We start from the raw sequence: 24,611 nt of genomic DNA, 5'->3' as shown, positions 1-24,611 counted from the left end.
GAAGAGAATCAAGTTGGATACCTGCTCAAGCGAAAACTAATTAGGGAAGCAAATCCACTGCTCCCCTCAAAAATCAAACACTGCCTACCAGAATCAAGTGAAAATGACTTTTAGACTGTCTATTGCTTGGGCAGATCTGTACCACGGCTCCTTCAATTACCAAGTCTAATTTGGAGTTGACTGCAAATTTAAGCACTTTTAGCAGAAGTTCATGAGTCATTCAGACTAAATCTAATTCATTTGTACAGTGTTTCTTGGGCAAAGGTGGGTAGCGAGGGATTTGCCTAAGTATGGAGACGAGGAAAGCTGCAGTGTGAGGGACTTTCTAAAGCTCCCTAAGTGAGGTGGCAGCAGAAAAGGAAGATCAGATGTGGCTGTCCTCACCTCCATCCAGCCCTAACTCCTGGTTTGCCTAAATTGCCTGCCGGCAACATGAGACTGCTCCCCGCCCCTTCTCTCTCTCTTTCTCTCTCTCTCTGCACACCAAGAGGCTATTCGGGGGGAGGGGGGGAACCTGGGTATAGCAGTGTTTACACTTATTATGTGTATGTGCATCCCCATATCATGCACGTCCTGTGAAAACCTGGAAACCGTGGTATTTGAATATAATTGAAAGGGCGCATGCTAATTTAGACCCTGTGACAGTACTGTAACCAAGATTTACAGTTGCAAACGGTTGACAACTCAGCTATTGGGTGAAAAGAGGGTGATGGGAATCTGATTTGATGGGATGACCCTTTCTGACATGTGAACAAAGAAACCTGCATATCTATTTTTAACCAGGCTCTGGAGACTTCCAGTAATTGCTATTTGGAGCTGAGGCTCCGAGCTATCCCAGTTCTTGGGGATATTTGCATCTCTTTCTGTGTTTGGGTTTTGTCTGTCTAATCCCTCTGAGCGGGCTGGGATGCAGCATCTGTCTCTGCGTTGGCAGGAGGCTCACAGACGCCCTCCTCCTTACATGCTTGCTGCAGCCCGCCTTCTTCCTCTCTGGCTGGGGCTTCCAACTGGAAGCCTGGTGTTTTCTATTCCAGGAAAAATGCAAATACTACTTTGAGCTTTTATGAGTTGCTATACCTGAGTGCCACTGATAAATCCAAGTTTAGGCCTCACAATTGCTATTCATCATAGTAGCAAAAAGGGAGACATCAGGATTGGATCCTCAAGCTGAGGTACAACAGAAGCCATGATGAAGCTGGAACTTGGGATCTGGGGTTTCATGCAAACTTTTCTCACACAAGGGAGTGATTAGATTAAATTGTAAAGTCTGTGAATGTGGTTTTTGGGGTTCTCTTTGTCTCCCTGGTGTTACTCATTTCATCCCACCCATCTTCCTATATTTGGGTTTTATTCTATCTCTTCCTAAACAAAACCTCTTCCCTTGAAAAGATTCAATGACTGATTCATACTTTCATACAGATGGGGTTTATGTGCTACTTCTTAGGCTGTTTTTTCTTTTTCTTTCTCTCTTTTTCTTTTTTTAGCATTTTAATAGGGATAAAGACTTTAAGCCAAAGGAGTAAACCTCTTGTCAGGGAATTTCAGATCTCTTGTGGGGACCATATTTCCAGCTTAAGGTAAAGACTGGAGTTTTTTTTCTGGAATTATTAAAATGCCAACATTTGACTCACAGACATAGAAAATAAACTTATGGTTACCAAAGGGGAAAGGAGGGAGAGGAGGAATAAATTAGGAGTTTGGAATTAAAATATACACACTACTATATATAAAATAGATAATCAACAAGGACCTACTGTGTAGCACAGGGAACTCTTCTCAATATCTTGTAATAACTTATAATGGAAGAGAATGTACAAAAGATGTATATGTATGACTGAATCACTTTGCTGTACGTCTAAAACTAACACAGCATTGTGAATCAATTATATTTCCACAAAATTTTTTTAAAAAGGAAAAAGTCAACATTTAAGTATAGAGATGCCATTTCTCTCTGTATAAGACCAGTTTCCCCTAAGATGAAGGTAGGGGTATGAAGCCTGGAAGATATTCTGAAGACCCCATTCTCTTCACAATTGGTCACCAGAGCAGTCACTCCAATTGAAAGCCAGAAGCAGTGTATCATGGCTCTTAGAATAAAGACCAACATCCCTGACAGAGTCAGCAAGGCCCCAGGAGATCCCAGGCTTGTCTGGCAGCCCTGGCCCCTCCTGCTTCCTGAGCGCCCCTCACACAGGCCTTCTCACAGTCCCTCAGCCAGGCAAGCCCTCCTGCCTTGAGCAGAATGCTCCGTCCTCTCGGCCAGGACATCGGAGACGCCCTCTCCTGGAAAAGGCAGCCCCACCTCTCCCTTTCTCTCCATCCTCCACCCCATGCTGTCTGTCTAGATAACCGCAAATCACCCTTCAGATACTGGAGACATGTCTGCTCCTCAGGGAATACTTTGATGATTAGGTCCCATGCCCGTGTTATTTGTGCTATCCTTATCCATTAGTGCACTGAGCCAATTTGCAATTATACATCTATTGGTGCCATTATTTACTAAACGTTTAACTGTCCATCTCCACAAGGACAGGGCTGCATGTGAGTCACTCACCCTTGCTTCCATGCCATCCCTAGCACACTGCCTGGCTCACAGGCCTCGGTCAGAACGAAGTATGCTATCACTGAGCTTGTCTACGGGACTGACAAATTGTACTGAAACTCTGAAGTTTTATAGAAATTCTCTTTTATCCTGATTGAATAATTATGATCATGTTAGTTCATTTAGTGATTAGAAACTTAAATGGAGTTTTCATCAAAACATGTATTATTTTCTTTGGTAAGTTTGATGTGTATGTGTACATGTTTATACATAAGTAAATGTGCAGCGTAATTGGGATAATTAATTGGGATATTAATTTTTCAAAGGACCTTTTGCATCTTCTAGCATATTTGCTCATCAAAAAATCTCTGTGAGGAAAGTGAGGCATTGTACTGTGAAGAAAATAAGATATATATATATATATACTATATATATATTACATATATACATATATACTATATATATTATATAATATATATCATGTAATAGTAAATATCTACTATAGTATATAGTGGATATATAATACAGTATAGCAGATATCTACTATAATATATAGTAGATATATAATATACTAGTGTATATAATACCCTAATACATAATGTATATACTATATCTTATATACTACATGGTAGATGTACAATATATGTAACATATATACTAATTTACTAGTATGCAATTGTATATTATATATACATAATAGTTATTACATATGTTATATAAACCAATTAACCAGCATATTAACCTAAAGCCACCCTGCAAGCTAGTTGCAAAGACAGAATTCATTACTGAATTTTATAATACAGAGTGATGATTAAGATGATGATTACTCTGTGTCAGTATTGTTGAAAAGAATGACTCCAGACAACCCTTCCTTCCGTGTTGGTATGTGTGCAAATGGCTCTTTAATTTTTGTATCGTCCTTTGCTGCTTGCTCATGATAATCAATAGATGGATGCTATGAGAAGTCTTTCATTGCAGACTTTTCTGTTAAGTGAGAGAGAATAAAACAGAAGTTGGGAAGCAGTCGTGCCCAAAATGGTTTTGTTGACAAGCATGTTCTTGGACCAGAGCCCCAGACCTGCAGTTTACTGAGAAGACTGCTTCATATTTTGCATGGGTTATCCTGAAAACTAACGGATATATAATTTGGCGAAAATGTAGTATTTCTGCTTTATAAAGTAGAAGGAATTAGGAAGCACAAAAAATGGAAAGTTACATGTGTGTATCATTTACTTTGCAACAAAGACTTTGCTCAGCAATTTCAAATGTTTTGTCTTTCTTATTTAATCCTCCCCACACCCTGAGAGACGGAGGTATTATTATTGACATGTTATAGCAGAGAAGTCAGTTAAATGCATCACGTCACGGGAGCATCCTGATTCGGAGATCTGTTCTACCACTCTGAGCTCCACGAATCAATTCCATGGGCTTAAGATCGTCTCCTGGAGCCATTTTCCAGTTAAATTGAATATTCCACCATAAGTTGACTGTCCTATTAGTTGAGTTTCTAGGATCTATGAAATGAAATGACTGATCTGCAAGGGCTTGGGGTTGCCATGTCAACCCTCTGTGGATGCCTACAGAGCCGGTCTGTATATAACTCCTTATTCTCACACCTTGCCCTAAGCAGTGCTTGGGAGCACTTTTAATAAGATGGGTTTGCCATGGTCCTCCTTATTTGTAGTGGACAGCTGTCATCCAAGAGCTGCTTTGGTAATTTATCACCGATTCTCCACACCTCTGTCCCATCAGAAATATCCTTCAAAAAGTCACTACCATGTTGGCAATTCCCAGGCCTTGTCCTTGGTGTTCCCGTCCTGTTATTTAGGACGCTTTACAAACATGTGTCATACTCAGCTTCCCCCCAACTTCAGCTTGGATGCTTGCTCCAGGTGGACAATTACTTCTTTCACCTTGTTCTGTCAGGATGTCATGATAACATGTCCCAGTCATGATATCAGGCATCTTAAATATATTTTATTATCTAATTCATAAAATCACACTGAAAGATAGGAAATATTGTGATTCTCCATGTTTCTGAAAAGGAAACTGAAACAAAAGAAAAGTTTTCCAAAGATACAGAGCTTGAAGGAGGTTGAGCTGGGATATTGCATCCAGGTGTTCTCTCTTTAAGGCCTGCACGATTGCCAACCAGAATGTACAGATGGGATGCTTGATGGGAACAGGTGGGCATTCTTGACTTATTTTTCTACCTTTATTTTGGCAACTCAGTACATCATATGTAGTGTACTGCTTTAGCATAGATATGGATAACTCAATAAATAAGATATATCAATAATTTTAGTCATACAGAATTAATAGGCAGGAAACATACTGGCTTTGTATAATTTAAACCTCAATCCTGTAAGGGGATTTACAGACATAAGGGTACATGATACCCTAGAAGGTGACACCTGCAACTCAGACTCTGTAATGAACCAGTCAAAAGAGGGAAAGTTGCAAAGTTCTGGAAACCTCACGTGAGGTCAGAGAATCTTTTGGCATGGAGGAAATCCCTGTGGTCTTGGAGGAAATCCCTGTGGTCTTAGAGGAAGTCCCTGTACTCTCTTCTTATTGGAAGAAGAAGAGAGAGTTTAGAAAGTGGAGAGATGATATGACCATGGTTCCTATGTGTGCGCATCACACCTACCGCTCCACAGAACTGGTCACTCTTTAACTCTCATTCTCAATCTTGTCTTCTCAGACTCCTCCCACTAGAATCTGTTTTCAACTTATACTTGTTGAGTGAATTGACCTGGGAACTATTTTCTGTGGGATTTCATATTTGATTTCATTCATATTTGATTTGATTTGAAATTCAGCAGAAAAAGGTTACAAATATATATAGAATTTTGTTAGAATACATGTATTTCAATGACTGTAGCATAATGTGGAAGCAACTTTCACTTCTGTTTAAAATATGTGGCCGAACATAAGGTTTTCTTTGTAGAGGTTAGGGTACACGCTCAATTACTTGCTAATCTGGGTTCTTCGGCAAGTCCGTCCTGTGTCGTGGTGATTCGCATGTCTTCTTGGGTGTTGGCTCAGGAGCAAATTCACTGGCATAAAACCATCCTTGAGTAACTTTTGTTAATATCTTTAGCCTCTATGTTTAAAAACATTTCACAGTAATGTGAAGTTAATTCAAGTACTCTTTTTAATTTTTCATGTTATGATTTTGTTAAAAACACTTTTTTGACTGGATATATTGCAAAGGTGATATAAAATTATGGCACTCAGAAGGGTACCAATTGTATCATCATCAATTAGTCTTATGGTGTTGGTTCAATTCTGGGGGAAGCTAAATGCTATAAATCTTACAGGGGTGCCGTGATCACTTAGTGGTCAGGAGCAATGCACTGAATTCCCCGTGTTGCACTCAGGATGTTCTCTGTATTGCCATGCAGCAAATATCCTATTGGCTTAGTGGTAGGAAATCACCTGTATATTTGGGAATGTATTTAGGCACAAACAGGAGGAGTCTGGGCAGGATCTGGACAGGGCAGGAAAACAATTATTATAATCTATTTGCATCTTTCTTTCTGAGTATGGTCATGGGAGTGGCATCTTTGAAACCTCTTGGCATTGCTGTGCTGCTCCACATGTGGCAGAACAGTTCAGGTTGGTTTATAAGCAAGCATTTCATTTTCTATGTTAAAGGGCTCTGCAGAATGAAGTATTTCAACAATTCCACAGTAGGACTTGTTGGGAATGTGTGGCTTAGAAATAACAACTATAAAGATTTTAGATGCTTGGATCACAAGTTAGAATGGGAGAAATGATTTTAGTATCCGGTCCTTTGAGAAGGTCCACTGGTCTTCTTAGCAGAAATTCCCAGATATTCGGGCTGTTCTGACCATTTTTTCCCTCCTGCTTCAGGTAGCAAATTGACAGTGGGTTGGGGAGTGTAAATGTTGGGGCAATAGAAATTATGTAAATGGTGCATTCCAGCAAGACAAATTTCAAGTCCTTGAGGTCTTTTAGAGAGCATTAATTCTAGAAATTAGACACAAAATTTAACTTTTTCATTCTAATGATTTCATAAAGAAAAACTCGTTAGTAAAGGTGACAAATAGGAAGTTCTATTGAACACTTAAATTCAAGAATCTCAGTGAATGCCTCAGGGAGATATTTACCCAGCCAATGACTCTCTGATGTTATTAAGAAGCAATTTACTCAAGAAAGTCTCTATTCATGAGTTTACATAAGAACAATATCTACTTTACAAAGGCTTGTGTTCCCAGTATGGCACATACGTAATTTACAATGACTTTTGGTTAAAATTTTCATTAGGTTGGTTCAATAGTATTTGATAATTTGAATTCAGTTTTATGAGATCTCAGGTTCCCATTTATAGGAAAAGAAAATGAATGCAGAGGAAATAAATTTTTAAAGAGCAAATTTATCTCTCAAATGAGCTCTAGCTAATTTCAGTAGCAAAACTGAGGTGGAGGAAAGTTAACCTTTAGTATTTCTATGGCAGCCCTTTTGGGCATAGACTATGGTACCCATTAAAAAAAAACCTCTCAGATCCACAGCATCAGTGCTTTGCAATTATGCCAATCTGTGCAGTGACTTTACAATAGGCTCTTTTGAAATACTGATATGGAAGAGGTGCCACGGAGTTTAAGCACAGGGTGTTTTCATGGGTTGAGGATAGGAAGGGAGCAGTGGTCCTCAGACACATATCAGATCTAGGAAAATAAAACCAAAATAGATGAGGGGTGAGTGTTTTGAAATAAGGATTAAGGAGTATATGATTATGACAGGTCAAGAATTTAGGCAGGAAAACCATTACTTAAGCTTTAATGAAGAATGTGAAATGAGGGCGGACTCAGAGCCGCAGATACAGGAAGATGAGAAAGTCACATCACAGGACCAGTCATCAGAGGATAGACCAGCCCTGATGATACGATGAGGAGCTGGCCCTGCTTGACTGGAGAAGGGATGAGTTAACAAGAGGTTACAAAACACATATACACACCCCCAGAAAGTTAAGAGTTTTTCAGCAATTAAGTTTCCTTTTTAAGTTATCTGACTTACACTTCCATGGTGATAACTTCAAACTCCTTGCCAGCTAATCTGCAAACAGTGTAGGACCATGCAAAGTAAAACACTCCCCCAATCTTGTCAACAGATTGAAAGAATCAAATACTATTTGTCAACAATGAAGTCCAACTTCTCACAATATGGTCACCATGTTGACGGAGGAAATGCGAATAAAATTCCCCGGTCACGTCAGGGTCCTGATGACTCAGCTGCGGTTTACAATGAATCCTGTGACAATTATGGGTGACAAAGACCATAGAAGGCAATTCACTCCTTGCCCTGACATTGCCATTCTGAAGTGGTCTCTTTCCTCTGACTCTTTAAGTAAAGAAAGAGGTCTACTAAGCAATTGTTCAGTGAATTTGATCAATGTAGAAAACCAAACTAGATTATTCACCCTCTGAAAGTCAGTTTTTATTTACTAAAGTCTTATTTGTGTTTATTCTCTTTATCTAGCTCTTGCAAGTGCCCTTGGTCTATTAGGAAACAGACTGTTTCTAAAAGTCTGCTTTATCAATAGGGGTCCTGAGTTACAAAGTCAGCCTCATATTAAGTCAGGATTTAAACGACCATCTGATTTTTTAGGTTTGGCCCCTGAGACAAAAGCCCTATTTGTTAGTTATATATGGGTTATACAGTCTGTCAGAAATGCATTCTGCTAGTGTTAGAAGTGAATCTACAGAATATATGGTGTATGACTGTCATTGTCATCATGAATTACAGCTTTGTATTTTATAGTATAATGAAATGAGATGATAAAAATGACATCAAGCTTTGGATTTCAGTGTCTAAATCACCCATTTTATTCATCATTTGGCAGCTAAATGTCTTTTAAATACTGTGCAAGGTTTTATGATTTAATGTTTGCCCAAAGCACCGAAAGAAATATGTTAAGCTGCATTACGAAGTAGAGGCAGACTACGCTTCATGAAACCATCAGAAGGCAGATGTTTGACACAGTATCCTGTGGCCTCTGAGAAGAGGAGGCCAGGGCCAAAGTTTGAGCTGATCTATCTACCTCTGGACTCCCCATTTCCAGAGGCTCTTCAAATCCACACGACACATGGAGCAAATGAAGAGTTTACTATTTTCGCACCACTACGTTTAACTTGCTCTGACAGCCCTTTCAAGCTCTTCTTTTCTTCGAAAAATTGATATTTTGGTCTCTGGTGGCCATTTGTATTCAGTCTCCTGCCTTTACGAGCTTTGCTTTGACTAAAGAGAATTCATTACTATGGAGGAATCTTAACTTGTAGTGGTTAAATTCTCAGTGAAGTAGCTTCCAGTGCTGTGATTGTTATGTGCCTGCCGGTTTTCTTGAACACTCTGTAGCCTATAAATCTTGTTTCTCCGATTTAGGAGCTCCAAAACAGGATGCTCTCTTCTTGTGATGGAAGGCGGCTTAACATGACAAAGTACTCATTAGCTGTGATTTTTAAACTTTATTCTACTGAACCCCCTGCCAATGCAAAGGGCTTACTATCCCCGCCCCTCACACCATCACTCAGATGCCTGGCAAGAATAGGGCCAGAAAACAGTGACGTCTAGTTTCCAAACTCACTTTGTCTTGCTTCTGCTTTGAATAGGTAATAATCATGGTCAGCCTTCACACTGATGGAGGATCAAGCCACTTTGTAGTGTGACCCCCACTTTTTAGGGGCTTTGTGATGGTCCAATGACTCCCTTTGTTTGCCCAACTTGTCTCATATTAAAACAAACATAATTCTCCATCATCAGTGGTGCCTCTTTTGATCCCCAGACATGACAGCCTGTTACAGCGTGAAGGTTGTAACAGATAACTCCCAAGATGTTATTAATCATACTTCAAGGCGCAGGAAATTCGTGAGATTATTTTGTGGGAGTAGAAGGCCATGAAGGTAGAAGTTCTAAAAAAAAAAAAGGGTGGAGAAAGGGAACCAAGAAAGGAGGAGAAGGATAAGAAATCAAAAATCCAGAAATCCTGGAAATGCTCTTGCCTAAGGGCATATGCTTTTGGCCCCATTGACAAAACTCAAGGGCTTTACAGGATCTAAATTGCTTTTTGTCACCCTCTCAATTAGAGAAGCTAATCTAATGTTATTGAACACTCCTGAGCAATAAAGTGTGCGAAAAAACTTCCCCCTCATAACCAAGCAGATCATATGTGACCCAGATCACAACCACATCCATGCAATGCATATGTACTCTAGGATGAAGTAAGTTTTCCCTTTTCCATCTGTGCTCTAACTCTGTGCCATATGTCTCCTAACAAGGTATCATCCATTATTCTTTTATTCAGTTCACTGCATTTTGTTCCTCTTGTCCCTTGAAAATTAGCCTGTCTTTAATCAGAAATCACTTCCACTCACAGTTCAGTGCACCTACTGGAGATGCAGCAAATGCTTGTTTACAGGCTGGTAATTGGATTAAAACTTCGAAAAGAAACAGAAAAATGGAATGTATTAAAAAAATGAAAGACACAAGCGTGAAAACCAACAAAGCCAAAACAAATTAAAAAGCTCTAATGAATGAAATTGCTATTAATAGAAATCATTTATCAGTAACAATGCTCCAGAGTTTATCAATATTCAATTGCAATGATATTTAAAAACCTAAGAGAAGAAGGAAAAGGATGCTGAATAGGCTTTCTATGAGGATGACTTGAGAATGATTAGTTTCATTCAGTGCATCTCCCGGGCTGTCTTGAAAAATGGGCAGTGCATAAATCTTCACGAGGTCTGGATATAGAAACGCTACAGTGGGGACAGCGCCCCTGTGTTCAATTATTTAAGAAGGAGAATTAATTACCCTTTTAAATTTGAGTATTGTTATTTTGATCCTTAAAATCACAGATAAGAAAAAGATGATTATGATCTCTTTCCACAAATTCTTGCCGAGTGGTATGAACAGGTGTAATGTGACACTGAGAGTCATTGGGTGTGGTATGCCATTTTGACAATTCAGGAGTGATGGCGTTGGCATATTGTTGGTTGCTTCCAACCTCAAAACTATCATCATAGCCCTAATTTTCTATATATTCTTCCAGTAACCTTGTTCAAAATAATTTTTTTCAAAAGAAGCTGATGTTTTGGATAAACAAAATAAAACACATTGCAAACAACCAAAAGTAATAGCGGTATAGGAATCTGAAATCAAATAGTCATACAGGGATGTCAATATTCAACAACAACTAAGCTTTGATATAAATGTGCTCCAAAGAGGTGATGGAGCACACTCAATAGTAAACACAATCCAGAAGAGAAAAATCCAAAGAGAAACAACAGAAATGTTCACACACCAAAAAGCATAAAAAGCAGAAAACCTGAAAATCAAATTCACGTGAGTTAACCACCAACGCTACCTTTTTAGCAGGTATCTTGAAGCTGTCCATCTTAAGTCTGCAAAAGAGGCAAGCTCTTACCTGTGTGGCTGGATCACTCCTTCTCAAGCTCTGCAGATCTAAAGATGAAAAAAACACAGGTAACTAGGTTCAGTCCTTTAATTTGAGAAAGATACTCTATGCAAACATTATTTTAAAAACTTGCTCTTTTTCTGTGAAAAAAAAGATGGAATGAAAACAATGCATAACAATTAAACACGTGAGATGAATTTTCTGTTATTTGCTCATTGAGCTAAAGTGAAGGCAGGAGTACAATTCAGTTGTGGGGGACTTGTGCAGTCCTCATCAGAATAAAGTGATGGTGCTGAATAACTGATTTCTGATTTCTGCCACATCTGTGCTGATACGATTTTTATTAGGGTTTGTTTACATTATCTTGGGGACTTTGGTACCTGATGGCTACCTTCTATTTTATCCATATCGATTGAACTGTGGGGAAGGAAGAGAATTAATACCCTTCCTTTGCCACAGAAATTCTATCTAGGGACTTAATGTCACAGAATTATTACGGGAATCTGTTTGGTCTGTCTTATTTAGGTTGTAAAATCTAGAACATTAGCCAGTCGTTCTGGTCCAATGCTTACTGAAATCCATGTACTACGTGTAACATTTTCATTTATTGACCAAGCAATAAAATCTGGGTTCTAAAATGTTTTAGATGAGTTACAATTCATTTTCATGCTCGTCAGTGGTATAAGACTGATGAATTAGGAGCCGTGAGGAATATTCTATTATAAATGGAAAACCTGAACCCAATTCTAGAACCTCTGAATCCACTAGCCTACCCAGGAGTTGGCAAACTATGGCTCAAGGGCCGAATCCAGCCTGCTACCTATTTTTATATGAGCTAAGAATGATTTTTCCCTTTATAAGGGATTCGGAAAAAATCAAAAGTTCCACAGTTTGTGAAAATAATAAAAACTCAAATCTTGGTGTCCATAAATAGAGTTTTATTGGAACACAGCCACACACATTTGTTTACATGTCCGTGGCTGCTTTCACGCTACAACGGCATTGTAGAGGTAAGTAGGTAAATAGTTACAAGAGGTAGGTAGTTGGAACAGAGAGAATATGGCCTGCAAACCTTATGATATTTACTACCTGGCCCTTTAAGAAAAAATGTATTGACCCCTTAGCCTGTGGTTGATTTCATCTTTGTTGGGGACATGGGAGGATGATATGATAAGATCCTAATAACTTAGGCTCATCATTACAGGTAGGCAAGTGATAGCTTATCAGACCATTAAAATAAAAGTAACTGTATTTCGTTCTGGGGTCCTCTAGGACACAGACTATGTGGGGGAAATTCACGAACAAATGGAGTCAGCTGTCTGTGCAGCAAGTTCTAGGCTGGCTTCATTGCTGGATTCTAGTTACCTATCAAATCCACATTTTATTTTACAGTAAGATTTCAAGACTCTCCTTAATATTTGATAAGAATATCTAGAACATTAACTCAATATGGAATAAATCAAAAAGAAATGTTGAAAGAAATGAAACACAACATATAAGTATATACATATAATGATATATATGAAGCATTTCTATGAGGTTCAAAAACAGACATAACCAAACTATATTTTTAATGAAAAGATATATACACATAACATATATATTCACATATGTACAGTAAAGGATTAACCTTGCCCAAAGAGAGGTCTGGCCTTTGCCCTCAGCCCTTGAGATATCCTGCCTGAAAAGAGTGTCATTGTTTACCTGGGGGCCTTGGTTTCCTCCAGATAATCTATGCTGCCAATGTGATTTCTAGCCCATGGGGAGCTTGGACCATGTAGTAGAAACTCAACCTCTGGAGGGGCTGGAGACAAAGGTTAGCGCAGCAGGTGACCAACTTTGCTTATGTGACTGAGCCCCGGTTAAACCTCTGGACTCCAAGGCTTGGGTGGGCTTTCACAGTTGTTTACTGTGTACGTTTTGCTGCACACTATTTCTGGGAGAAGTAAGCACTGTCCACACAGCTCCACTGGGAGAGCACGGCTGAAAGCTCTGCACTTGGAACCGTCCTGGATCCTGCCCCATGTGCCTCTTCCCTAAGCTGAGCTTAATCTCTGTCCTTTCACTGTAATAAACTATAATTGTGAGTGTAACAGCTTTCACAAGTTCTGTGACTCCTTCCAGCAAATTACAGAACCATCCTCAGGTCCAGCTTAACCCGTAAAGCATTCAGCTAAAGAAAAGATTGCTATTTTGTCCTTAGTGTTGTTACTCAAGGACTATTATTTATTTTTCATGAAGAAATAAGTCACTTAGTTGTTCAAGAATCACACTTCTCGTGGTCATGTGATAGAATACGGATCTTAATTTGTTTTAGTTGCCATTTTCTGGAGTCTTAAAAATTCTGTCCCACTGCTTACATGTGTATCTTGGAATGGAGTATGTAATTTATCTTGTTTGTTCTACTTAGTTGTACTAGAACAAACTCCATCTGCATAGGTTAGATCAAAGGACTAAAATCTCAGCTACTCAGTAGAGCCACATATGATCGTAACAGTGAATTGTAACTTCCTTTAAAGACGAGAACTGGAATTTTTCTCCCCTTTTCAGCACCTCTCCAGTTCTGGGATTCATGTGTGCCTAGGTAAAAAATTCTAAACTCTGGGCTTCCCTGGTGGCGCAGTGGTTGGGAGTCCGCCTGCCGATGCAAGGGACACGGGTTCGTGCCCCAGTCCAGGAGGATCCCACATGCCGCGGAGCGGCTGGGCCCGTGAGCCATGGCCGCTGAGCCTGCGTGTCTGGAGCCTGTGCTCCGCAACGGGAGAGGCCACAACAGTGAGAGGCCCGCGTACCACCAAAAAAAAAAAAAAACAAAAAACAAAAAAACTAAACTCTTTGATAACAAGGCGGATTCAAAGCCATCAACAGTCAGTCCCCTGCACCCGTCAAGATCCATTCAGCCCCAGTTTCTGTCCTTTTTGCAGTCATTGCCTGCCGACACAATAGATGCAACATTGTCAGGTAGAAGGATCACCGCCACACAGAAAGACCAAACAAAGCTCGTGCCCCCTTAGAGCCAGATCACTGAACTCCTTTAGCAGTCGTCACTGCCTAGTGTCTGACAACGCTGATTATAGCTTGAAAATAGACATATGATGTGGCCACAGCAAGGTAAAACGATTTTAAATATTCACTTAACTTCTTAAGGTATCAGATATAATTTACTGACCTTTGAAAATAACCTAAAAATCAACACAGTTTGGAAAAAATTTTGCTAGCTCTTGGGAACATGGCTATCTCTCCCAAAATAATATAGTTATAGATCACAAAGAGAAAACAATTATAAAGCTGGCTGGCCACTAGCTCAGTAGAATAGTCAAAGTACACCAAAGCAGCAGAATCTTGCTATTGACACATTCCTCCATCAGTGGTCTGCTCAGACAGAGGGATATGTAGAGACTGAAGACAGGAACTTACTGGGTCGACTTCTAAAGGAGCTGCCTTTTAAAAGTCACCCAGATCGACTGTCACAAGTCAATTCCTGGTAATTGCATTACTTGGCTTCATCTGATTCCATTGTTCATATGGCCCTAAATAATCAGGCCAGTCTCATCGATTAGTGGCTTGTTCTGGCCAACTGAACAACTCAATCAAATTGACCTCGTGGCAACCAGTTTCATTGTTTAGCAGATAGCAGTTAGGGTTCCCCCAAAGCCGGAGGAGTGAGCCTTATTCGGGCCATTTAAATAAAGCACTAAATGCCAGGTAGCTTCCAAGCAAAGATCGTGATTGAAGGGAAGAAACCACTGTGGGGGGGGGGGGGCGCTGTCATCACCTCCTGTTACATCCATTGGACGCACTATTGGCAGCTCTCAAATTTCATCATGTGTAACAACCATTCAGTGGAACTTGTCTAGAAACTCTGATTCCTAGGCAGGTCCCTCTCCAGGGATACTGATTCAGTATTCTGTGTTGGGGACCCAGGGATATGCATTTTCAAGAACTACCCAAGTCATTCTGATTGATGGTCTCGGAGAATCTTCGAGAAACGTTAATTTTCTCTTTGTCCTGTAGCCCAGTCCTAATCAGTCAGAACTGCTTCTAAGCTTCCAAAAGGGGCAGGTGGTTTCCACTGTCTCCATGTAATTCATGTGCTTAATGCCAGGACCCTTGAGCAGCACACATTCTATGACCCAGTAGAAAAGATTGCACCCAGTGACCTTGTCCACAAGCCATAGGACCTATTTGGCCATCGTATAAATGGTACTTACTTGGCTCCTATTTAATTTTGAGGATGTAAATGATGTGACCCGTCAAAGCACTTGATTAACATCGTGTAAATGTATATTCTAATATCCCCAGAGAATAATTTTGGCAGATTTTTTCCCCCAGACCATACACTGTCATAGTCATCATTACCTTACAGCTGTCAAATAAAACCATGAACAGCTGAGCTAGTCTGCTTTTTCTTTTCTTTTTGGACTATATTAAAATCCTTTATATTGTTAATAAATGAAGGCAATTAAAGGTTAAATATTTAGCTCATCTAGCCCTTAGAATAATGACAGATTATAAAGGCAGGTTCAATTTTATTCCTCAAGTTTAAATTTGGCATTTGTAGTTATTAAAAGTCTAAGGGCTGAATTATAAACAACTTATTTTAATGTTTATCAATTTTTAATCAGAATTTTGGTTTCGGGTAAGTGACCTGTTTTGTCTAATAGTCACAGCTGGGCTGACCAACCAGTTCGGGCATTATTACTTTAACTTCAAACTCTTGAAGGTTTAATTTAGCTTCACAAATATATGTTGAGTATATGCTATGTTTAAGGCATGTAGATGACTCAGTCCTTGCCTGCAAGAGGCATGCAATCTTAAGTAGCAATAATACTGTGAAAAATTTGTAGAATCTCTAAGAGGAGTTTAGGTGAAATTGTCTAGGGTGGAGAGGGAAAGAAAATTATATCTGTGAGGATGAGTGAAGATGTCTTGGAAGCGTTGGCGTTAGCAATGGTAGTTAGGTGGGGCTTTTTGAGAAAATACATCATCCAGCAGATTGCATTTTGAGAGTGATAGCATGTGATAGGCTGTAGGCTATTATCCTTCTATGTCTTGGGGTCCTGGCTCCAGTGAGGCATCGCTAATTTCAAATCCAGGATCCACTGCAGTGGTAGGAGCCAAGAATATGATGTTCCGTTCCCTAGCTTTGTAAGTCATTTGCTCTCTCTGTGTCTCAATTTCTCTAGCTGTGCAATATATTACTTAGGATTTCTTCTTATCTCAAAGAAACATCAGAATAATAATAACTTTTTTTTTTTTTTTTTTTTTTTGGTGGTACGCGGGCCCCTCACTGTCATGGCCTCTCCCGTTGCGAAGCACAGGCTCTGGACGCGCAGGCTCAGCAGCCATGGCTCACGGGCCCAGCCGCTCCGCGGCATGTGGGATCTTCCCGGACCGGGGCACGAACCCGTGCCCCCTGCATCGGCAGGCGGACTCTCAACCACTGCGCCACCAGGGAAGCCCAATAATAACTTTTATTTGATTAGAACTCTGTTCTTCACAGAACATCAACCCATATCTTATCTCTTTTAGTTAATATAATGTACCTTTCATGTATTTGGTGCTGACATTTTCATCTCTATTTTGCAGGTGAGGAAACTGAAGCTCAGAGAAAGAAAAAAAAAAAGCAAATTGTCTAAGGCCACACTGCTTTCAATGAGAGAGCCACGATTCAAATCCACACCTCTTGCTGCCAAATCACTAAGCTGCCTCTCTTCACAGTGAGGAGTGAATAAGGGTGGATATAAACATATTTTGTAACAGAGGCAACATTAAAACTCCCTTAACTATAACTCAACTAAGATTCATCTTAAACCTAACCTAAATTTTCTTAAATGTAACTTCTAAGGAAGAAAATATATCATTAAAAGCAAAGCAAAAAATAACAAAACAACAACAAATAAGAGTTGGTATCAGGAGAGTAAAATAGAAATATTTGGGTCAATCAGATATTAAGTGCCTTTGATGTGATGCCTCATGAAATACATATGTTATTTTTAGCCAAAAATGCTTAACAGGCATCCATGAAGCCTCTATATACACCTTCCACTTTATAGGAAACATGAGAGAGAGAGGAATAAGCTAAACGATACCAGGAAGAAGAAACCAATCAAAACCATCCTGATAGGACAACTGGCTTGGCTTCCTTAACAGATCAAGGTTATAAGTTGTAGGATGGGGTTGAGGAATGCAGGGAGGGGTCAGAGGGAAGGACTAAAAAGCGAGCCAAGGAGAATCTGGGGTTCTTCTTCGATTGAGGGGATGATCTCAGAGATGATTACACATGATGAAACTTACCAGATTGTACAGTTTATGGGATGTCAGCTATACTACAATAAAACTGGTAAAAATGTTAATGGTGGAAACTATCCACAGAACTCTAGAAATGCTCCTTCTAAATCTCTGGGTATCTCAGCCTCTCCCTCTAAGCTGGTGCTTTGCCTGAATTGTCCATTCATCCTTTCATATGGTAGAGAAAAGTAAAGAACTGGCATGGATGCCATTTTGATCTGTGTCTCTTTGGGGCACATTATTTGAGCAGTTAATGTCTGTTCAGGGGTGAGGGTGTGCAGAGAATCACGGGGTTGGTTTAAGAGTAAAAAGCTAAAATGAACTGCCATTCTGAGATGCCGGGAATAGTTCCGACTGGAAAATGGTAAGAGCTATGCCCCTAGAGGGCAGAAAGGCTCAATTTTATTTCAGTCTGACCTGAGCCCACCTTGCGCCCTGATCCCAGGTGTTCCAGCAGATGGGGGCCTAATGCGTGTGCACCTAACAGACGCACCTTTGAAAAAATCGAATTTGCATAAACCCACACACAGCAGAGTGTTTAAAACATCCATCCATAAGTATAATATGCCTCCTGCAGGCAAAACCAAAAACGCGCCTGGAAATTTGGAGAACGCATTCAATAACTCAGCTTATCTGCTCTTTAAGTTATAGGAAATATTTCAACACCCATTTAGAGTTGTGACCAGGTTGGCAACTATTCCTGTGGCCTTTGGTGCTGAAAAACATCTCCATTTCAATATGTCAACACCTGAGCACACTAGCCTACAGCCACTCACACATACGCTTTTATTTATTTGGAAGGAACTAAATGCAGGAACGTATGTTGAATGTTATTATTTTTTTCTAAAACAAATGCTTGGTCTATTTTCACAACATGCCCTGATACAGGCTGTCACTAAAATAGGGAGCTGACTCCCAGACATTTTTCCTGATTCTATTGCATTACTTTAAAAAAAAGTCAAAATCCCTGTTTGAGGAATGATAACCGTAACTACCATAGCCATAATGCCTGTGGACCAATTCATTTATTCAAATAGCCTGGCGCCTTTCAACCTGACATCTTAAAACATTTTCAAAGGAACAGGGACCTTTTTGATTGCTCAGAATGGGTATTCATTTTCCCTCCTGCTATGCACCCCTCCATCAGATTTAGTTTGGAGGGTGGCTGGCTTATAAATGTACACTGTGGTGTAATGTGCACACGTGTACACACAAAAAACCACCCCAAAAACCCCGAAAATAGGCTACAGAGTGAATTAGACTCTCTCCTGCTGGCACATAACCCTCCCCCCTCAAGGGGGAATTTTGGCTGTTTCTGAAGTAAGTCATTTCGAGGCTTTCCTTTCCTCCTCATCCGTATTCCCATCACGACCCGAGACCCATCTTGGTTTCTTCTATGATGCTCAAGGGGCAGACGTGGTGAAGATGGCCAGAGGTCACGTACAGGTTGCAGGCAGAGCTGCCACCAGTGTTTGGCTGCCTGGAGCTGTGCTGGGCACTGACCACTGAACGGTCCTCCCCTGACTCATTCCCCGCCGGGGAGACACTGAGCCAATGTAGGCCCTTCAACCCAGAACTGACTTGACTGTTGGAATCTACAGATAGCACCCAGTCCTTGGTGCCTGGCTGGTACTTTTCACCTGGAACAGGGAAAGGTAAATGCTCTGAGGGCCCCATTGGAGAGAATGGGTTTGTACTGTCAGGTTGACGAGTAGATTTGGAAATGCAGGTAATGACTATGGAAGAAACGAAAGCTAAGATGCCCGAAAGCCCAGCCAGGGAGGCAACAGAGCCAATGGAAGGATTTTCTCCCCTGTGCAAGCAGGGAGAAGGAGGGAGCCTGCTGAGAAAACCGCCCCACCATTAATATAATGCGGGCCTGACAGGATGGGCAAAACCCTATTCTAGGTTTCACAGACAATGGCTGCATTCGTGGACCACTGATTACTGGTGAATTGTGTGAGACAAACCTGCACAAGCAGTTTTTGTAGAACCTTTTTTTTTTCCTCTTTTCTTAGAACTTTATGACCTTTTTCTATCAAATGAGCTATTTGTGGACCTTAATATTTAGGAATAGTTTGCGAGATGTTGATGTATCCTACCCTATCTCTCGAACTATCCTAAATCCTAGTGTTCAATGATAAATGATGTGTGAAATTATAGCATCACCCCTCTTTTAAAACCAATTTGTGATGCATTGAAGTTGGGATTAAACAAATAAATAGAATCATATATATATTTTTTGTATCAGTATTACATTTATTTTCCACTACAAAATGGGTGCTGATTTGATATCAGAATTTTAGTGTCTTCTAGTAGGTTTATATATATATGTATATACTTATATATATACTTATATATATACACACACACACACGTACATACACATAGATATAAACCATTCATCCGTAAGGATAATATGGCTCCTGCAGATAAAAATAAAAAGGCTCCTGGAAATTTGGGGAATGCATTCAGTAACTCAGCTTACATGCGCGCGCTCTCTCTCTCTCTCCTTTTCTCTCTCTCTCTCTCTCTCCTTCTCTCTCTCTCTCTCTCTCTCTCTATATATATATATATATATATATACTTACCAGGAGGCATTTATATGTATCCAGGGTTGACATGGGCCTTCTGAGAGGGACTGCTGTTGCCTCCTTCAGGCCAGACAATTAGATAGTTCAAGTATTTGGATTACAAGAACAAAATAAAAATTTATCTCCTGCTTATACATATGTTTACATATGGCCATAATATATTCTTATGCATATTCTGTGTTTGTAATGCAGAGCCATTGGAAAGCCAATTTGCAGCAATTTTGCTAATTCCACAAATTTATGGGCATAAGCTCTTTATTTAATTTTGATTTCCATGGTCTTTTCCACTGGCAGGCATATTCCTTGGCCCTAGGAACAAGTTTTGACCTTTTCAGTTCCTTTATTCACTTTGACATTAATTTTTATTCTTTGCCCTTAACAGGTTTTCATTGTACTTAGCACAAAGAAATGTACAGGGGCCCTGGGGCCCAAAATAAACCCATAAAGTGCCCATGAATTTTCACCAAAGACTGCAGCCCTACATGATTAAAAGCTTTACGTTCTCAAAGAGCAACATGATTAATCCAGTGCCACAGTGCTGAGTGGCTTCACACTGGCTTCATTTGTTGGTATTGTTATTTCCCTTGGTTATATCAGATTTGTTGGAATGATGATGACTTTAGTTTGTGCAGTTAACGTGGGCCCTTCTCTGCAATTGCAAAGATGTCTTAACTATTTCAATCATTTTTAAAACTATTCACATCCAACTTTGGAAGGAAAAGAATGCAAGTGTAAGATATGCATATGGAGATAGATTCCCCTAAACAACACACATGTGGCGGCTACCATGAAGGCGAGGCAAGAATTGCGTTCCTTAAAAAACTAAAAATAGAGCTACCATATAATCCTGAAATCCCACTCCTGGGCATACATCCGGAGAAAAACATGGTCCAAAAGGATACATGCAGCACTGTTTACAATAGCAAAGACATGGAAGTGACCTAAATGTCCATCGATGAAGGAATGGATAAAGAAGATGTGGTACATGTATATAATGGAATATTACTCAGCCATTAAAAAGAATGAAATAATGCCATTTGCAGCAACATGGATGGACCTAGAGATTGTCATACTGAGTGAAGTAAGTCAGACAGAGAAAGAGAAATATATGATATCGTTATATGAGTAATCTAAAAAAAATGATACAAATGAACTTATTTACAAAACAAATAGACTCACAGACTTAGAAAATGAACTTATGGTTACCAGAGGGGAAGTGTGGGAAGGAGGGATAGTTAGGGAGTTTGGGATTGACATGTACATACTGCTATATTTAAAATGGATAACCAACAAGGGCCTATTGTATAGCACAGGGAACTCTACTCAGTATTATATAACAACCTAAATGGGAAAAGAATTTGAAAAAGAATAGGTACATGTATATGTATAACTGAATCACTGCTGTACACCTGAAACTAACACAACATTGTTAGTCAACTATACTCTGATATAAAATAAAAAGTTAAAAGAAAAGAACTGTCATCATTTTCTTGTGTTTACCGGAATTGAAGGCAGATGGTTCAGATGATTTTCTATCCTGGTTTGTTTTCTCTCTAGCTCTTCTCAAAGATGTCTAAGATTTCAAGCTTTTCCTTGATAGCCCATCCCAGTGCTAAAGTAAAAAGGACCCGCAGCAATTTCTAGCCAGACTCTACTTCTGCACATTCACTTTGCTAGATCTTTTGCAAACATAGAGAAAATCTCCTTTGTGTCTTCTTTGTACTATTGCTTCAGACACCCAAGCATTGCTCTGAGGGTAGTTTTTTAGCTTCACTTCCCCAGGGTAAATCACCTCTATTATCTTTCCCCTTTCATCACAGAACTTGTTTCATATCATATTGTGTTTACATTTCTGCACTCAATTTTTTAAAACTTGAGCCCCAAACTGGTTGTAATAAAATGTGTTACGATGAATATTGAAACTGAGTCATCGTTTCACTTCTGGCCTCAACTCATTCTCAAGAGGTAACTGTTGTTGTTACCCTCATTATATCGTGTGTACCCCTTTGAGTTGCTGAAAATTTATCTTCAGCTTGCGGTTGGCTAGGACCACCAAACCTGTTTTCGTGCTTTTGCCTACCTCTCTTTTACCCAGATTTTGAGTGAATTCATAAACTTCAAGGATGTTAATAGGCATCTATCTTCAATGGCTTTTTATCCTTAACCTAATTTGTTTTAAGCGTTCAACGTTCTTTGACATCAGCTCCAGAAGGCTCAATAAATGTAAGTTTTCGAAGTCAATATTGCTTTCAAAATGTCACTTCTAACAAAATGGATTTCTTTTGTTCCAATAGGTTAACTAGTGGTAGTCAACTGAAGACGACATGTTGAAGAATCTTTTTGTGCTCTAATTCCATAACAGGTCGCTACTGTAGAGTTGGAAATGTAATCATATTTCTGCCGCATGTTGGGGATTCATCTCTGAGGGAAAGGATAGATACCCAGGGCCAGGCACATGAGTCCCTGATAGCAGTAATAAGTAATTTCAAACATAAAGTCAGCTTTTCAATGGGCTAGCCAACGCACACTTTTCTTATCATCTTACCATGTAATTTCCTGTATCCACAAACTGTAGTACTCTCTTTTCTGAAAACTGCGCATCACATGAGAAATCATGAACTTTAGGTATTTTTCCTGTCTGTTTTCCCCTTGGGTCAGCTGCTGACATAGATATTCTTTGGGCCACAGTTATCAAATGAAGTGAATGGCTTTAGTAGCCAAAATCGGCATCATAGGACTCCAAGAAGGACCAACATTTAAGGAGTTGTGGGTGGGTTCTTGAAGATGGCTTTTTCTTCATCACCATACGAATCCTCTAGATTTTTCTTGTGTTTTTATTTTTGTAGAACCTTTTTTTTTTCCCCTCTTTTCTTAGAATTTTATGACCTTTTAGCTGGGGAGGAGTTGTAACCTACAAGACTCTTCCCTTAAATATGAACTTATGGCTGCTTGCTATCAAACAAACAGAGGGAAATAACCAAAGATTAATAAACATTGCTCAATTTCATGGTGGTTGTTTTTGGGGAAGTTCTTCCTCGCTGGACTTTCAGTGCACACAGCAGCTGCAAGCTTAAAATGAAAGGTTTTTCAAGTTCACCTCTTAGCCCCTGTAATATTTCAGCTAAGCCTGCCTGAGGACTTCCTTGCTTTCTCTCTTTGATGGAAATAATAAACTACAATGAGTTTGCAATAACAGCTCTTGTTCCCACCACCATCTTATTTCCAAAAAGTGGAACAATAGCTCCTTACATTGCTGAGAATGAGCCCCTCCAGAACAGCATTGTTGCAGACTGAGAAGCTGAATTGGGGCTTTCTTCACACAAAGTGCCACGAGGGTCACGGAAAGACATCTTGACATCAAGTTGCCATGGATGCATTCTGATGTTGTAGTGATGCTCCTCTCTGTCAGCAAGTGGTTGATACGCTGACCAGTGGTTAATACTCCAATTAACACATCGGAAAGCAAGGCTACTCTGTCAAAAGATCACCTGTGGTTCTGTGGTTCCTGAGTCCCCTTTACCCATCAATTCCCCCACCATTGCTGGTTTGGCCAGAAAGAAGAGAAATTATTTTTTTGGCCATTTTGTGACCTATTCTGTTTCATTTTTTTAAAACTTTTTATTTTATATTGGAGTGTAGTTGGTTAACAATGTTGTGTTAGTTTCAGGTGTACAGCAAAGTGATTCAGTTATACATATACATGTATCTATTCTTTTTCAAATTCTTTTCCCATTTAGGTTGTTACATAATATTGAGCAGAGTTCCCTGTGCTATACAGTAGGTCCTTCATTTTTATACTCATTCTGTCAACTTAGGATTAAAATATCCCTCAAAAAGAGATACCACTTGTTCAAAAGACCAGGTGTATGGAGGAGGGGTCAGTTTTTAGTGTGAAATGAGACTTCTTAGTCACAGAAATTTCCTTCAGGTCACAGAGGACCCTGTCTTTCCTCATACTCCTGCCCAGCCTGCCGAGTCTACAAATCTATGATATCAAGTGGTGACCGAAGCACCAGGATGCAGGGTGGGCAGCTACCACTAAGAGCGAGGTCAGGGCTGGAAGACCTCAGAGAGCAGCCGCACCACCCCTGAAGTGCAAGGTTACAAGGTTAACAGTGGCAGCCACTGCTGGCATTTTACCCCTTGAGGAGTCACGCAAGTCTTCTAAGCCTGGGCCGGTAGCCCTCATCTAGAATCATCTGATCTGGGCCACAGAGGTGAGTCTTTTGGAGTAATGTCCGAATGCATTTCTTTGTATGGATTGCCCCATCCTAAACAAGTGGCGAGTAAGTTGTGGGATGGAGAGAATTCATGTATTCTAGTGGCTGGCCTGGGAGAAAGGAGGCTTGGAGCCCCGACCAGGTCCCCTTCACCGGGCTGGTGCTCCCATCCACCCAGCTGCTGTGAGTGCTGGCCTTTCATGGCTCCTCCACTGAATTGCTTTTGGCCCCCACAGGAGCCACTATAGCTAAGAGATGCCTGGCAGATAAACTCTGCCCCCTGGAAGAGGGCTGACTTCAGCTGAAGACTGAAGTGTGGATACAAGAGCCCAGCTCTCCTACCTTAACATGAGATGCTCCAGAGCTTTCTGTGGGATAAAGATGACGCTGGGCTTCACTGAAACCACCTCTTTGTTTACCGTCTTCCCTGTGACACCCTGCTTCCCTCACTCCCTAACATGCTTCTCCCACAAGCATTATCTCAACAGATCACATCCACAAGAATCTCTGTCTCGGCCTCTACT

At 40.1% G+C, this 24,611-nt stretch overlaps 1 protein-coding gene across 1 annotated transcript in view; it reads right to left on the bottom strand.

Annotated features, from left to right (window-relative positions):
• The window catches only part of CELF2 (CUGBP Elav-like family member 2), an 830,631-nt gene that overhangs the window by 611,262 nt on the left and 194,758 nt on the right, over window positions 1-24,611 (bottom strand). Inside the window, exon 2 of the mRNA XM_067701074.1 lies at window positions 10,992-11,029. The gene's annotated coding sequence lies outside the window, so the exon portion shown is untranslated. The remainder of the gene's footprint in view (window positions 1-10,991; window positions 11,030-24,611) is intronic.

Source organism: Pseudorca crassidens, chromosome 1 (assembly GCF_039906515.1).
Source record: "Pseudorca crassidens isolate mPseCra1 chromosome 1, mPseCra1.hap1, whole genome shotgun sequence".
NCBI lineage: Eukaryota > Metazoa > Chordata > Mammalia > Artiodactyla > Delphinidae > Pseudorca > Pseudorca crassidens.
The sequence above is the reverse complement of the archived record's forward strand: the minus strand, read 5'-3'. Positions and strand labels throughout refer to the sequence as shown.